Source organism: Mastomys coucha, unplaced genomic scaffold, assembly GCF_008632895.1.
Source record: "Mastomys coucha isolate ucsf_1 unplaced genomic scaffold, UCSF_Mcou_1 pScaffold9, whole genome shotgun sequence".
In the NCBI taxonomy this organism is placed as follows: Eukaryota; Metazoa; Chordata; class Mammalia; order Rodentia; family Muridae; genus Mastomys; species Mastomys coucha.
The window spans coordinates 63,718,736-63,735,848 of record NW_022196915.1 but is presented as its reverse complement, the minus strand read 5'-3'; the positions used below and the strand labels follow the sequence as shown (position 1 = coordinate 63,735,848).

The 17,113-nt window shown below is 44.6% G+C and overlaps 1 protein-coding gene across 10 annotated transcripts in view; it reads right to left on the bottom strand.

The window, feature by feature from the left end:
• Positions 1–17,113, bottom strand: part of Enox1 (ecto-NOX disulfide-thiol exchanger 1) — a 569,119-nt gene that overhangs the window by 449,581 nt on the left and 102,425 nt on the right. For all 10 annotated transcript variants that reach the window (XM_031363000.1, XM_031362997.1, XM_031362998.1 and 7 more), the window contains exon 2: positions 5,619–5,685. The gene's annotated coding sequence lies outside the window, so the exon portion shown is untranslated. The remainder of the gene's footprint in view (positions 1–5,618; positions 5,686–17,113) is intronic.

The window sequence follows — 17,113 nt, the reverse complement described above, 5'->3', positions numbered from 1 at the left end:
AAAAAAAACAAAAAACAAAAAAAACCCAGCTAGTTGATTTCACAGAGTGACCGATGCTCTTCCTTAAGAACAACATATTGATCTTTTTTATAGACAGCAACATTCATTCTCCCATCCTGTCTTTTTCCGATGCCTACAGTCCCATCGACTTCGGAGCCAACTCAATGCAAAAGCGGAAGACAGGCACTAAGGGAGCAAGGTCCATTAGGCCCAATATTGCCTCAATTACTTTAATTCCATTAGTCCTGTTCATATTACTTCTCTAATCAATATCTCTCTGCAGTTATTCATGTTTACCCTTTTTTCAAAAATCTCACGTAATAGGATTATGATCTTTTGAGCTCAGGGGCAACCCAGCATCATAAATACATTTTTGAGTTTGTGATTGTCTCCAGGTCTGTAACTGAGAAGGCTGAAATTGAATCAAGCTTTCCTGCGATCATTTCATATTATACTTCTAATACAATATAGGTGCTCTCACCTGCAGGGTCATTTGTTACTCGGTGTCAGAGATAATTACACGTGGCTTAAGAGCTGAGCATCCTCTTCCCATGTCTAAACCTTAGGGAAGTTCATCTGATCTCCACTTAAACACGCAATCCTTTCTGCACTTACACCTGCCTTTTGTTCAGTGCAGCCCTTTTGCCTCCACTGACAGTTATTCTTCCTGCAAGAACTGCATATGGAAAGCGCATTAACTGCTGCATCTTCCCCATGACAACTAATCAATCACGGTAACAGCCTCACAAATTACTGGAACTCTGTTTCTCTCCGTTCTCTGCGAAAGCATCAGCGCACTGTCTGTCAGACACAAGACACTGCTGTTTCAACACAGGCAGGCTCCACGGAAGATATCAAGCCCTCCCCTTCAGCATGGTGGTATCGTACTGCGCATTTGTAAAAATAGCTTGTGACTCAAAGAAGCATATGAAAATTTTGATGGAGATATTTGAAAGTTATCCTGGGATTCAGAAGTCGTATTAAAAAAAAAAACCACTCAGGAGTAAAGTTTCCATAAAAAAAAAAATCACTGGAAGTCTTGAAGGACAGGGGGATTTTGAAAATGGAAGCAGAGGGACTACAGTAAGAATTGCTCTATGGGAAACAGCAAGACTCCCTGATCACAGGACTTAATGGAGGGACTAACAGTGAGAAGTGGCCTGGGTTTCCCTTGGAAACAGTGAGTTGAAGGTTATAAAGAAAGAGGACATATGACCTTATGAACTGTCAGTCTCCTTGCAATGAGTGGGATGCATGGAAGGCAACCTTCCATGTGTGCATCATGAGATAGACAGGCAGGTTCATCTCTGTATTAAAGGACCAGCTAGATCTGATTTCCACCATCCTATAGAGCCTCATCCATTCCCCTTCCCTCTGCATGCTCCAGGGATATCCTAACAACATGCAGTACCCAGCATCCCCAGCTCCCTGCACATCCGTCTCCTCGCCTCCAGAATGTTTCTTATTCCACGATGCTCATCCATGTGGCAGTGTCTTTCTATTTTCCCAATCTCCAGTCCTTTATGATCTTCTCTATAAAAACATTCGCTAACTCCCTCAAGCCAATTTCACTGGCCTGTGGTCCTATCTGGAAAACATGTGTTGTATATGGCTGCATAACACAGGTGGCTTTCACGTGACTGTCCGCCATCGTCTGAATGGTAAGATGCTTAACATTTTCTCCCACGGCAATTTTTGGTACGTGACGGAAAGGTGATGCATCAGTGAATGAATGAACTAATAAGCAGGGGAAAGGGGAAGTGAAAAAAGCCTAGAAAGAGTCAAGAAGAGGAGGGGACTGTGGGAAGTGAGGGAGGGGAGGAGGGGGAAGAAGGGGAGAGTGGCAAAGGAGACTGCAAAATATGAATTCCTGGAACCGGACAAACCCTTGTGCTAGTTACATGCAAGAAACAGCAAGAGATGGAGGAGGCTGGCAAACTTCTGAGCTTTCTGAGCTCCCTGCGAGAGACCCTCAGCTCTTCGCTGCTTTTAACTTTGCAGCTCAGGATCACTTAGCTCATAGATTTTAAATGAAACAAAGAAGGTGCCATGGGAGAGAGATGAACCCAACAGAAAGCACACGCTCAGGTTCCCAGTTTTAACTTATTATGTGCAAAAATTTTCATAAGAAGCTTTGATAAAAACTTGACTCAAAATATGACTTGTGCCTGACAGGCTGGCACACGCCTTGAACAGGAGAAGTCGGGGAAGCCAAAGCGATAGTTCTCTCTAAGTTCGAAGCCATCCTGTCCTACGGTGCAGCAAGTGCAAGATGTGAGACCCTACCCCCAAAACAAAACACCTGTAAAAATTAGGACACATCCTGTAATACATTAAATAGCCTTTAAGAGGTTTGTGTTTTAAACTCCAACAAATTGATCATTAACTATGTGAATGTAAAAACGACTCCCAGGTTTTTAAAGTCAGAGCTAGTGACAAATATGAGTATCCCATGAAAGTCCTATGTTCAAGTTCTCAAATCCTAAGTCAGTGAAACTGAAGGATGGCGAGCAGTAGCAGAGAAAAGACTAGGTAACAAAGATAGCTGGGGCTTAAATGCTAGAGGGGCCTGGAGTTTTGTTGCTGGGCTATTTCCATAACAGAGGAGTACCAAGGTCCACAGGAAATGACTTAGTTCTCCTTCTGGAGAACTACTAGAACATTGCTGCCACCACAGTGCACGATGTGGCCCTTCACCACCCAGCCCCACAGCGTGGAACTGCTCACTGGGCTCTGCATGCTGCCACACAGGGCACTGTGGGACTAAAGCAGATTTGACTGATTTCACTTTAAGGAAGCCCTCTAGACATTTCAGCCAGCCAAACAAGGGAAGTGCACACGGAAAGCTGCGGAAGTTCTTAAATCAACGGCAGTAAAGTCTTGAAGAAAGCAGCTGTGGAGGCCAGATGAAGCTGTGCATTCCTCGGTGTCATTTGGTGGGACCGAGCCTGCACACATCACATGCACCATAAATAACTGCTGTATGATTTACCAACTTCCTAAAGACAAACATGGGTAGGGAAGGGGCTAACATGCATTTGTATTTCCATTTCACACTGCACTACCTGCCTCCAGCTTAGAAATCCATTTCTATTGGAATCCAGACTTGCCATGGGAGAGACTCATCCTCATCCTCATCCTGAGGAACATGGAAACTCCTGTGGGCCCGCAGTTCCTGCACTGGAAGGGGTTCCAGTGGGCCGCCAGGGTAGGCATTTAGGACCCCTGAGCCTGGATCCGACCTTTCATATCTAGATATCGCCTACCGCTTTTAAAACAGCTCCATACAGCACTCATCCTGAGCGTAAGAGAACTCACAGGTCTCCCAACCTGTCCACTCATTCCAGAGGGAAAACTTTGGCCACAGCCTTTTCCTCTTCTCTGCAGGAGGCGTCCTCTTAGTTCTTGTAGCTAATTGTTTTTTTTTTTTGTACACCTGCAGACTTGGACAGAAAGCACTGAGCTAAGAGGATGTAAAGATTTCACAAACAAACAGCTCTAAGAATAAACAGAGCCATTAAGTTCTACCTGAGGATGAGTGTCTTAATGTCTGACCAATGCCTGTATCTATTGCTAAAAGGGTGACTCCTGGTAAGTTGAGCTGAAGAGGCATAGAAATAGGAGAAGATGCTGTGAGGGCAGCTTCACTTCAGGATAGCATTTATGAATTAAGAGCTAGGAAACAGCACATTAGACTTAATGAGTGCAAAGTGAAACATCTGCGAAGGAAGAATAGCCCAGCTATGATTTAAACTGCGCTGGATTGGCTGCAAAGATATCTTAAGGGACTGGCGGAGGCAGTATGCAAATGGATGATGGTTCAGCAAGGATGCCAGCAGAGAAGAAGCAAGGATCACTCACGCCAGGAGCTGTACATGCATTTTAAAACTCACTTTCTATATAAGTTTTTCAGAGGCACCTTGTCTGTTTACTGTGTTGTTTAACTTGGACGATACTGAACAGAGTTCACCTTAGCGAAGGGTGGGTATGATGTCTGCAGACCTCTTGTAGAGTGCGTTTTGCTTTTCTGGATTCAGTTTGGTCATGACTGGTGTAATCTTTCACTCCTTCCATAAATATTAAGCAGTAAGCCGAGTGTTAAACTTGTTTGGGGATACCAAGAGAAGCACCCCTTGGGCAGTACTGAAGTTGAATTGTGTCGCTCTAAAAGAATCCGAAGTCCTGCACATATGGATGTAACTTGTTTTAGAAATGAGCCCCTTGTTGGGGGTGGCTTTATGTACTGTGTATTCAGACACTGGATACTGTGACCAGAGATCTAGTCGCAGTCTGGATACTGACATCGTCATGCATCTCCTGTCTCGATGTTGTGTAAAAATTGTTTTCCATCACCTCTGATTGGTTAATAAAGAGCTGATCAGCCAATAGCTGGGCAGAGGAGAGAGGAGGCAGGACTTCCGGTCCTAGGGAGAGAGGTTCCCTGGTGAGGGACCAGAGGGAGAAGAGATTCACCATGAGGGTGTTCCATGAAGAGTCCTCATGAGCACATTGCCAGGGGAACTGCCATGAGGCTACGGACGGAGCAGGAGCAGCCAGGGAAAGACTAAGATGACAGATAAAAGGCCACATGTCTGGGTAGTAGGTAGCCATAGAGGATTAGAATAGATGAGGGTTAGAATTTCTCCCCACCTATAGTACTGAAGCTAATAATAAATATAAGGTCTCCGCATCTTTACTTGGGAGCTAGAACCGGTAGAAAAGCCCCTGAATTTACTTCTGCATCCTCTAGTGAAGATGAGCTTAAGAGTGAGTAATTAGAATCACCCTGAGATAGACTATAATGGGAAAAGTAGTGGGCAGAAAGTGCCATCTATAAATGCCTGACACACCAGAATCTCCAGCTGGAACGTACTCTTCCTCACAAAACCAAAGAGAAACCCTGAGCACACCTTGATTGTGGACACAGCTTCAAGATCTGAGACAATGATACAGATGAAATTACCAAAGAACAGACCCGGCAACAAAGATTGCCATGGTCAATAGGGCTCCAGATGGGGGTCGTTTCTAACTGGTGCCTCGGTTCAGTTAACCAGATCTCTACATCTACGTCAGAGTTACAAAGGCCATATGAGAAAGAGATGGTCTGTCTCCAGTGGGGACGTTAATCCTCTGAAAAGATGATTAGAAAGAAAAGAAGGCAGCCAAAGTTAATGGAAAACTAATCTTAGTGACCTGTTTGGGCAAATCAAAGTTGTGAGGCATGCCTTTAAAAAAAAATCAAAGGAAATTAAGAAGTACAACTTCAGATAGTGAGGCAAAGAAAAGACCTTAATTTGAAGTCTTTAGTATTTACATATTTACATTAATGTTGAAAAGATAAATTTCTGATAAAGTAAAAAGGAGGAAAAATAGCAAAAATTCTACATTTACTCTGTAGAAAATGGTCCATGGTCTCTGGTTCAGCATACTTGGTTTTCAGAGCCTCCTCCTGAAGATGTGCCCTGTGAGTCAGTTACATCACTGACCCCTAAAACAAACACCACTGTGCAGCACACCTAAGAGAAAGACGTCAGGCTGTGGGCTGAAGTCCGGGAAACACAGTGAAATACTGACATAAGTCCTGCTCATCATTTGTAACCTATAGACCACGCCTTTACCTGAGCACTGTGAGTCTCTCTCTCCTCCGCGTATTGTCAATACATTATCATGCTGGCCGCCAAGGACCTGTAAAACAAAGGCCATCTTGTTAGAAGAAACTTCAAACATCAATTTCCAAGCTGATTGAACGTGTGGAAGCAGATGCAAGGTTCCACATGAGGGACTTGAGTTGAATGTTGTCCTTTCTGTCCCTGGCCCATTCCAACTGAATGCCCTTGAGGAAGGGCTCTGTACCACGCTAACCTGGGAACTATCAATAGCTGGGAAGAGCTCACCATACACACGGCCTGTAAGCTGTCAATCTTTCCCAGAATATTTCTGCCTTAAAGTAGCCCTTGTTGTTAAAGTTTGCCACATTGAGTCTGGTGTTAGGGCCAGGGCCTCAGTAGAACCTAAAGTGGGGGAGGCAGATGATGATGATGATGATGATGATGATAATAATAATAATAATAATAATAACAATAAATCATCTTACCTGTAGATAAGGAGATAGATGGATAGATAGATAGATAGATAGATAGATAGATAGATAGATAGATAGATAGATAGATGATGGATGGATAGATAGATAGATAGATAGATAGGGACTAAAATTCAATTTCCCAGAAAGGATTTCAAAGCCCTCTTTTTCTGAGCATAGTCTGTATACAATAACATCAGCCTGGACAGAGAGCTCACAGAGACATACAGCATTAGGATCTGCAGTTTCATCAGGCCTTTGGAAGGTTCCCATGCACACTGAAATCTGAGAAGCTTGGTTTTAAAGTCCCTCAAACATCATGCTTGTGGTGCCTAGGACCACAATATGGACTGTCCCAGATTTGAAGCCCACAATGATATTACAGGCAACTGAGTAAATCTGAGGACAAATGGCCTCCTGACCCCTCCAAAACATTTTGCTGCTCCCTAAACCCTCTTCCTTTTCCAGGACACATAGATTAACTGTGAGCAACATCAAAAAGCTGTTGGATTATAAGCAATGTCATCCAAAGAGTCAAAAGATGGAAACTAGACAGTGTAGCGTGGAATGGTCGATCTAACAGGAAGGTACGCTTTGGGTGTGCACGTCCTCTTGGAAAGTGCCTTGCCTGGTGCAGACTGTCCGGAAGACAAACTACAGTGGATCCTATAACAAAAATTAGATCCTCCAGAAGGGACAGTGTATGGCAGTCTCAGGGCTTGTAACCAAACCAGACAGCAAAGAGTCAACTACCTTACTTGGAGAAAATACTGGACTGGGATATTCTGTTTCTTTCGGCTTCTTTGAATATCTGTATGCATGAGCAGTACTCGTGGCAGCCCTGGGGTATGCTTTTCCCCCCTTTTAACTCTCCTACCTGTAGACAAGGAGGAATAGCAAACATCAAATGCAGGAAGCACCGACTCAGAAGTCTGAGGCACCCAGCAAGGGATAACAGAACTGTGCCTCCATGCCATTTGATCACTGAGTGTCAATGAAACCTCAGCCAGTCATACAGGAGCCATAAAGGGAATCGCATTAAAGTTAATACAAAAGTCAGGAAAATGTCCTCCGCAAGGGACACTGGCTATTTGCTAGATGCACCACTGGGAGCAATTGAGGGTTCTCAGTATGACCAAAGCGTGCACTCCCCTCTCCGTGCCCATCTCTGTTCCCTGCATTTAAATAGTTCTTATGTCCTTCCCCCTCGCTTATTCTTGTGGCTTCTCTGGCTCCCTTTCCACCTCCAGCTGCCCTCTTATCCCTGCCTTGGTCTCGCTTTACCCCCCTTCAATTGACTGCTTTGTTACAATGTCTTTTCTGTGAACCGGGGAGGGAGAAAGTGGGAACATCAGACGTCCTTTGTGCATCCCTTCCACTTTCTCCTTTCCCCCTGCTATCCCTGTTTTTTGTTCTCTTCTTCTATGCTCCTTTGCCTCTCACAGAGCTGAGTCGCTGGTATTAGCATGCAGCCAGCCCAGCACAACACAGAGCTTAGCAATGACAGGGACAATGCTGGACTCTTCTATTATGTCAACGAAATAACGTGGATTTCTCAGATCCTCCTAACCTGAGCCAGATCAACAGTTGGGTCAGGGAGACTTCAGAAAAATGCAACAGCTTAGCATTTTCTTGGCATTTAAAAATATAGGACAAATCTAGAATAGTTAGCTATTGGGCTTAAAAGCAGGAAGAAGGTAACATACACTAAGCAAAGGGTTTCAGTCAATCTCTGTCTTGGCCTAAGTGCACCATGAAAGCAATCCTGTCTTTAATCTCATCTCTCTTTGTGTAGGGCCCAGACCCTCCTGGGATGAGGGAAGCTTGCCCCATCTCCTATACAAGGCAGCTCCATGTCACCAGCAGGAGCTCAAGAAGTGCCGCATGACAAAGGCACAATTCAGCACACAAGAAGCCAGCCTCCTTTGCTGCCCCATCAGGAAGCCTTCCAAGGTATAACTTAATAAATAGATGAAGGTGGTATGCAATGTAGAAATGCTCGCTTGGTACTACATCCCATATCAAATGCAACTCCGTAGCACAGGCTGAGATTTGGCAATCTCACATATAGTCTTTAAACTGCTGAGAAGCAATTTTGGTTTTCTCCAAGTAGTTCATTCTTTTATATTCAACCTGTGAACTATCAGTAAAACTCAGACAAAAATCTGGTTGGCTGACCTTGTGAATCCCAGTCCCTGGACACAGTACACACCCCTGGCACAAGATATAATCCCTAAATATCTAATGATAAGTAGGTTCAAAACCAAGCAATCAATGCCCTGGTCGGCAGTGTTGACCTAGTTGAGGAAAATACTAATTCACACTGATGGTCTTGGAAAACTTGCCTTAGGTTTTGGGTGCTGTCATCTAATGATAAACACAACATAGGATCAAGCATACAACTTGCACTAGAGTGGGAAATCCTGCTTTGGGCAGGGACACTGAGCAGTCAGATGTGACAGCTAACATTCAAACAACAAATGTGAAAAATGGAAAAACTTCTAAAAGGCAGACAAATGGTATCAAATAACACAACGTCCTGTGGTACATTACTAAATCCTATGTGTTTCTATGACGATTTGCTCTGATTTCCTAGTTTCAGTACACAGCTACACATCTTCAAAGGGAGTGGGGAGTAACCACACAATGAACACCACACAATGAACACCACACACGGACATTTTCTAGTCAACGGAGAAAAGTCTCCCGAATGCACTTGCTCCACAGACCACATCAACTACTGGGTCCCTACTTTGGGAGGAGCTGTGAATAATAAGTAGACGATAAGTGAGCCATGTCAGATAGAACTGTGAGAGACCACACTCTGAATGCAGGGGCCAGGTGAGCAGTATGCCAGCGATTGCAAGACACACTCCTTGTCAATCAACCCAGAGTCAAAGAACCCACCTGTAAGGTTTGATACATGGGACTCTGAATTGCTTTGTAATTAATAGCATGTTTCTCATTTTTGCAGCATCAGCGTTTTACAGAAATTATTGGAGGTTCTTCCTAATGCCAACATCCAGATCATCATTGGTCTCCACTATGACATACAAACGTTAAACTTTTTTAAATGTCTTTCTCTTTGTGTCTTTTGTTTGAGGAACAGCAGCCATAAACCTAGGCTAGACTTCTCTCCTATGCTACTTTAGACCATTCGCTAGAAACTACATTTACCATCACAGGTGCAAAACACGAAACCCTCATTTGTAAGCATCCAACAAGTGAGGCTTTCTAACAGCATGAATTTAGAGCAAAGGTGGGGTGTTTGAACTGATGCCCCTTAAATCTCATTTTGAGTTTTCCAGCAGTGTGCTTTTCTACTTGTATGAAAAACACCATTCTACGATTTCAGTCTTATCTAGATAGCATTATAAAACAGTGTCCAGAGCAGCAGGCTGAAGTGGAAAAAAAAGAAGATGCGGAACTTCTGCAAGTTCACCTACAGCAGTGTGGTCCTGGACCAATGGCTGGGTGTGTCTTACAAGCAAGTGATGCAGATGTACAGCGAGCGACAGAGGCGGCACCTGAACCATGGCCTGAGGAGGAAGAAGCACTCGCTACTCAAGTGCCAAGAAAGGCCACGAAGGAGGCACTACCCATGGAAAAGCCCTAGGTGATAAAGACCTATCAGAGAGACATGATAGCCCCGCCACAGATGGTAGGCAGCATGGTGGGTATGAACGACAGCAAGACCTTCAACCAGGTGGACATCAAACCAGAGACGATCAGCCGCTACCTGGGCAACCTCTCCATCACCACCTCCTCCCTGCTTTATTCCCCTCAAGTAGCTCTGACTAATAAAGACTGACCAGTAAAGACTCTGGAAAACATTTCTTTTTTCCAGAAATAAAATCTGCATTATGCTTGGCATCTACACTCATTATCTACGAAGTCCTACTACTGTTTTTAAACCTTGATGCTGAGGTACGGCAGAGAGTCAGGAAGAACTGTCAGCCACAACTGCCCAGGTTCATCAGTCTTTCAGCATCTCTAGATGTCCTCTGGTCTCATCCCAATTTAAGAAAGTTCTATTGGAAGAGAGGAAAGTGATGAGGAAGCACCCCAACACCAGTATCCCCTGGAAGACTCAGTACAGGGGACCAACTTCTCCACACCCAAGAGCCACCAAGCCCTGCCTAGGCAGAGCTTTGGTGACAGAGGACCCAGGGGAACCCTCTGTAAGAGATCATAACATATTTTCATAGTTTACAAGGATAAAGCAAGTACAGCTCCAGTTGTTCATGAATAAGGCCTCTTTAACATTTTAATGAGAACATTAACTCGGCTTCACTTTGTTGGGCCTTCCCAGAAAGTCTGTTAGCATTAAAGCAAGTTACTTACAAAACCAATAATGAAATTGCCGGCCTTTCTGTGCCCCCAGGGGCACCACTGAGCCACAAACAGTGACTGTATTATTTCTCTCCAGAACAAGCCTATATTTTGATCAGACTACGGTTTGGCAAATGAGTCAAACGTCCACAGAAAAGCCCTCATCCCTGTGGTGCTGTGTGCTGTGCGTGCTCGCCCATTTTATACCAGATCTGTCCCCTAATTCACTTTTTGTATTACACACAGTGTTGAGTACAATGCGCGACTCAGTAAATGTTAGAACATACTTTTCTGCTGCTTTCCCTTCATCATTTTCTACTGCCTTCATTCTCTCTTGCCCTGTGACTGATTCCCACCAAAGCTTCAAACCCGCCTTTCACCTGGGGGCCCATTAAATTCAGAGGACAACCCACAGAGCTTCAGAAGCCAAAGGTGAACAAGAAATAATTCCCAGACTAGGTGACTTAACATGAATTTCTGCTTCGTCCCCTGAACAGAATCTGGAAATCTGGAGCAAAGTGAATAAAAGAGTTTGTCACCTTTAAAAACCATGCAGGAGAGAAGACGAGAGCCGAAGGGAATTAACGTTCAGGTCACACTGCGTGCAGCTCTTACAGCCTAAGTGCTGGGCACCTACTATGCAGAAGCACTGTTCTAGTTATGGTGAGAACACCTGGACCCAAGACAGACCAGAACTCCATTCTCACTAAGCTGGAATTCTTATGGGAGAGAAAGTTAACAAACAAGATGAGAACATTCCAAGGGCAGTAGGTGATATGAAGAAGATACAACATAGGGAAGGGACCAGAGATGTTAGCTGAATAGAATGTAAATTTAAAGTCAAGCCAAGGGGGGGGGGGGGACAAAACGAAACAAGAAGAAAAACCACTACAGAGAGTTCTGAAGCTTATTTAATGCTCATTTAATAATGTGAATTCATACTTACAACCAAAAGAACTCAATGCAGAAGACTACGTACATAAGCTATGTGGCAATGACAGTGACGGTTGCCAAAAGTTGTAGAGGACAGACGAATAGTCAGACCACAAAAGATTTAAGAGCAAAAACTATTTTATATGACACCACACTGGAAGCTGTGTGCCATTGATGGGTCCAAACATCCTGAATATGCAACCCAGGAAGAGACCCTCAAATGAGCCACTGACTGGTGATGAGGCATGTCCATCTGCCCTATGAATGCTGTGGGTGGGGAAATGGGTCCGGGAACTCGTTTTATGCTTCATCTCCTCTTGTTCTAGTCTGCTGTCTGTTGCTGTGAGACATTCCAAGACCAAATCAACTTGGAGAAGAAAGGGTTTGCTTGGCTTTCCTGTGCCCACGGCAGTCTCTCCCTGAGAGAAGTCTGGTCAGGAGACCGAGCAGGAGCCTGGAGGCAGGAACTGAAGCAGAGAACATGAGGGAGCGCTGCTTACTGCCTTGCTCACCATGGTTTGCTCAGCCTGCTTGCTTCTGTAGCACAGGACCTCCTGAGGGGTGGCATCACCCACAGAGGGACACGCCCTCACACACTGATCAATAACCAAAAAAAAAAAGAAAAGAAAAGAAAAAACAGCCCTAAAGCTTACCTGGGGAGAAGTGTGATAAAGACACTGCTATAGACTATAGACTAAAGATCCCTCTTCCCGGATAGCCCTAGCTTGTGTCAAGGTGACAAAAACTAACTAGCACCCAGCACACTTCCTTGATATGTATGTGTGTGTGTGTGTATATATATATACATATATATGTATATATGTATATATATGTATATATATCCCTATACACATATATATGTGTATGTGACTATATATGCATACATATGTGATCATATGTATATAATTTCAATATAGTGATTTTAGTTTTTGTCTTGTTTTGTTCTTAGCTTTTCCTGACAGGGTTTCTCTGTGTAGACCTGGTTAACTCCCTCCATAGACCAGACTGGCCTGGTACTCAGGGATCCACCTGCCTCTGCCTCCCAAGGGCTGGCTGGGATTAAAGGAATGCAGCACCACACACAACTCAAAGGAACTAAATAATTTCTTTGGGAATAGAGAGAAAGGACTGCTGGCCTCATCGCTGTCTCCAGGAGCTTGAAGGAGCATGAGGAGAATAAGAAGAGTCCTACTAAGATCTCACAGGCAGTCAGCAGCAGTGTAGGAGGAAGAGGCCAGGTTTCCTCACCAAGGACGCCATGTGTGCGCCATGCACCTCTGCATTTCTGGCAGGGTGCCCTGGAGGCACTACTCTTGGTGTGAGGACCTTCTAGCATGAGGTGAGAGGGCTGGGAAGGGCGGTATAGCCATCTTCCTCTGACATTTTCCTTTGTCTCAGCCTGCCATAGATGCTAGTTAAATAATCCATAAAATGTGGCTGAGAAAAATGAAAAAAAAAATCATTAACACCAAAGCCAGCCTCACAGAGAGAAAATCAAATATTAAGGTGCAGTGTGACACAGGTTTTTAAATAGACATTTTAATTATCAACAATGGGTCTCTACTGCGCATGCTCATGCAAAGCCCTCCCGGGGAACGCGTGGGATGGGAAATCCACACGGGGAAGGATACACACCAGGGCTCAGTGGCCTCCTGGGATTTGAATATACACCCTCACCTGGAACTCTTACCAATTATTTTCTCAGGGAACAGTAGAGGAACGGAACAAGCCTACGTTATTAGCACACTTTTTATGTAAGCGCTGTGAACACAGAGACAGGGGGATCATCCCGAGTTCCAGGCAAGCTTGGTCCTCATTCACAGTGCTAGTTCAACCAGGGCCACATGGCAAGACTCTGTCTCAGAAAGAGAAATACAAACAGGATTGAGGAGATGGTACAATCATTAAAACGCTTCCTTTGTTGACTAGGATCCCCTGAGCCCAAGTGGAAAGCCTGGTGTGGTGGCATGCCCTTGGCATCTGAGGATTTAGCGGAGCTCGAAGGAATGCTTTGGGTTCAATGGCCAACTCGTCAGTCTACTTGGTGAGTTTCAGGCCTCTGAGAGACTCAAAAGAAAAAGTGAATACCTGAAGGACGACTAAGATTGTCCACCAGCTTCCATACACGTATAAGCGCGAACACACACACACACACACACACACAAACAGAAAACACACTGAACACAAGCTGGGTGTGGTGGCACAAACCTTTGATCCCAGCATCTGGGAGACGAAGACAAAGAGGATTTGTGAGTGCCAGGCCAGGCTATCCTACATGATGAGGTCGGGACAGCAGGGCTACATAGGGAGACCCTGTCTCAGAAAACAAAAACAAAAACAAAACCACTTGAACAGATTTTAAGAAAAGAACAACGGTCTCCGTAATATTTATAGGAGAGACGGATTTAACTTAGAACATGCTAACAGTGAAGGCTTGTTCAGTTCATTTTAAAGAAAGCAAATTGGGAGAGGGGGAGGCCTGGGGACCCTGGGGACCCTGGAGAGTCTACTGTCTTGTCCATACAAAACATGGACAAGTTTTAAATAAAACCTTGCATCTCTCACCTGCCAGGTGTTCCTCGGAAGCTCTGAGGACGCCCACCTTATAGTATTATGTAGTCTGAGAGGACTACGCTGAGGGGGTGTGTACCTCTGCCCTGTGAGTTATATATTTTCTCCCTCTGTATGGGGGGGGATGTCTGTTTTCCTGTTGATTTGTATGATTCTCTCTGCAGCTTTCCGCCCATATTTTCCAATAATCCCTCATTATAATCACAGCCCCATAGAGGGCCAGCAGTTACTGGTTCCCACAAGAACAGGACTGAGAAGACTCCAAGAAGAGGGCCCAGGGGACAGGAATTTGAGAAGCCTAGCCAGTTGCACACTGACCTCTTGTCTAGATTAGAAAAGTCATTCCTCAGGGCTAAACATGGAGCACTCGTGTAAATGAGGGGAGTTATTCAGTCTCCTCTATCACTGGTGGTCTTAACCAAATGCTTTTATGAGAATTGGTGTTTGCCCTGAAGTGAGAGTAACCACCAGGTGGCCACTCTCTGAAACTGCTCATGGGGTTTCAAGCCAAGAGTCTCTATCCAGGTCATTATTTCCCTGTATTCTGCCCTGTAGAAACGGCGGCACTGCTCGGGCACATAGTGTTTCCAACTCCACCTTCTTCCAACATTAAAACCTTCTCTCTTGTTTTGGCAGAGTGATGGATTGGCAAAGACAGTGCCAGAACAGCAGCTGGTGAGAGTGAGGGTTAACTAAAACCAACCCAGACCAGCATTGGATCTGACCTAAAGAGCCTGAACCTTGGAAAGTACTAAGGCAATGTTGGAGAAGGTGTGGCTGAGAGGCCTGGTGAGCAAAGGAGCACCCAAATGGGAATGGAGAAAGAAAGCAGAGAAGATACCAAAAAAAGAAAAAAAAAAAAAAGAGGAGGATCTGAAATGGAAGCAGATACATGGCCATGGGGCATCTCAAAGCAACTTGATGGTTTTGTTGGGAACAAAAAGATTCAGGATGCAGAGGCACTGTACTGGCTGGTTTTATGTGCCAACTTGACACAGGCTGGAGTTATCACAGAGAAGGGAGTTTCAATTGGGGAAGTGCCTCCATGAGACCCAGCTGTGTGGCATATTCTCAATTAGTGATCAAGGGGGTAGGGCCCCTTGTGGGTGGTGCCATCCCTGGGCTGGAAGTCTTGGGTTCTATAAGAGAGCAGGCTGAGCAAGCCAGGGGAAGCAAGCCAGTAAGGAACATCCCTCCATGGCCTCTGCATCAGCTCCTGCTTTCTGACCTGCTTGAGTTCCGGTCCTGACTTCCTTTGTGATAAACAGCAATGTGGAAGTAAGCCAAATAAACCCTTTCCACCCCATCTTGTTTCTTGGTCATGATGTTTGTGCAGGAATAGAAACCCTGACTAAGACAGGCACCTAGCTCTGGCAATGGAAAGAGCTGGGTGGTCATGCATAGGGAAAATGTCTACTCCTCTTCATCCTTTATAATGAAAACCACCTCCCTCTAGCACCCTGTCTCTCTCTTTCCTTCAGTTTGAGCCCACATTGAATGTCCTAGTATTTTTGTGTGACACTTGATACATGAAGTCACCAGTACATAGTGTGAAGCACCTGTAAAGCTGCACACATCAGTTCTCTTCCCTAAAGCACTTCTTACCTCCTTTGTCTTTCCATTCTCACAATCAGGTATAAGTACTATTGGATACATATAGAGACAAAGAGATTCATGATGCACAAATTGTACAGTGCCCCATGGGGGAAGAAACTGCATTCAGAACTGTGATCCTTCTGGGGGTCTGCGCTTTCCTAGGTGCACCGTCCACCTGTTTTGTTCTTGCTTTGTAAGCAGACGATCTTTGATTTATAGTGATCCAATTTATGATGGAGTCAAATAATATACACTGTTGCATCTGGGTGCTCAGTGCATTTTGATGTCCTATGGGGCTAGTAATGTGTGGGCAGAGCCATCAGTAGAGCATCATGGCTCCCAGCCAGGGAGGAGACTATCTGGATGAAGAGCCCATCCACGGAGCATCATCACTACCCTATGATGTTCAGTGGTTAGGTATGTGAAATGCTTTTCGGCTTCAGATATTTTTCAACTTGCTGTAGGTATTACATGGCATAACCCCATCATTATTTGTGGCGAATTCGTCCTATGACTTTCACTCATCTGAACAATACAATAAAACAGGATTTCTGCTAAGATGATGAGCTGTACCCTCACACTTGAGTCAAAACAAACTCTTCTTTCTTGCACTGCCTTTGTTGGTATTTTTGTCATGCCCATGAGAAAAGTAATGAATCCGTACACTCTGTGTCAACTGGAGGATGAATGGCCACTGGCATCAGGTACATATAAAATCTATCCTGAGCTGAAAAATCTCAGACCTAGACTGAGGCCCAGCTGCTTGCCAGCTATGTCATCATGGCTAAATGACCTCACTTCCCAATTCCAACTGTCCCCATAAGCAATGCGGATGATATTGAATACTACGCCAGATAAAAATGAAGTCACAGACTTGAGACACTGTCTAGATGACCGAATTTCATGTAAGCTATTTATCTTCCCCCATTTTCTCACATTTCCCATGACCCCTTGCAGACACACACCCCCCCATCATGGTATTTCCTATATACAAAACATTATTTTAAAATTAATGGCTGAACATCAAGTTGATTTGCACTGACAGTTTTCCCTGCACTAACATCAAACATGTCTGTTCATAGTCTAGAGATCTGCTGTCACTCACAGCAGGTGTCGGGGGAATGGCAATGACTGTGGGGTAAACACCTCAGAGAACTGAATCTCACTCTTTTAGGCACCAATATCTGGAAGCATCCAAGATATTCTTTTGTTCTCCTGTACTATATTAAAACAACAGGCAGAAAGACGATCCTTTTCTGATTTATGGCTGTCAGTATCACCCTAGATCTGAAGCTGGAATAGAAGTGGGCATTCCTTGAATTTAAAAAAAGAAAAATCCCTAGTTTTGTTCAAATTGAATGCTATCAGATTCCTGTGCTATGTTCTCCCATACCACTTCCTTCCATGGTCAGCAGCTTCCCCCCCTGGAAGCAGAAGACCCAGGAAGGAAGTTCACACCACTGCCACTGCTATCTTCAAAGAATTACCTAAGAACACTTCCCAGCAACTTCTCAGCATGGCCTCATGGCAGACATGGTTTCCTAAGAATTCCACAAACCCCTCTCAGCCAGTGATGTCTGTCTGCCTCCGCCATGAAGCCTC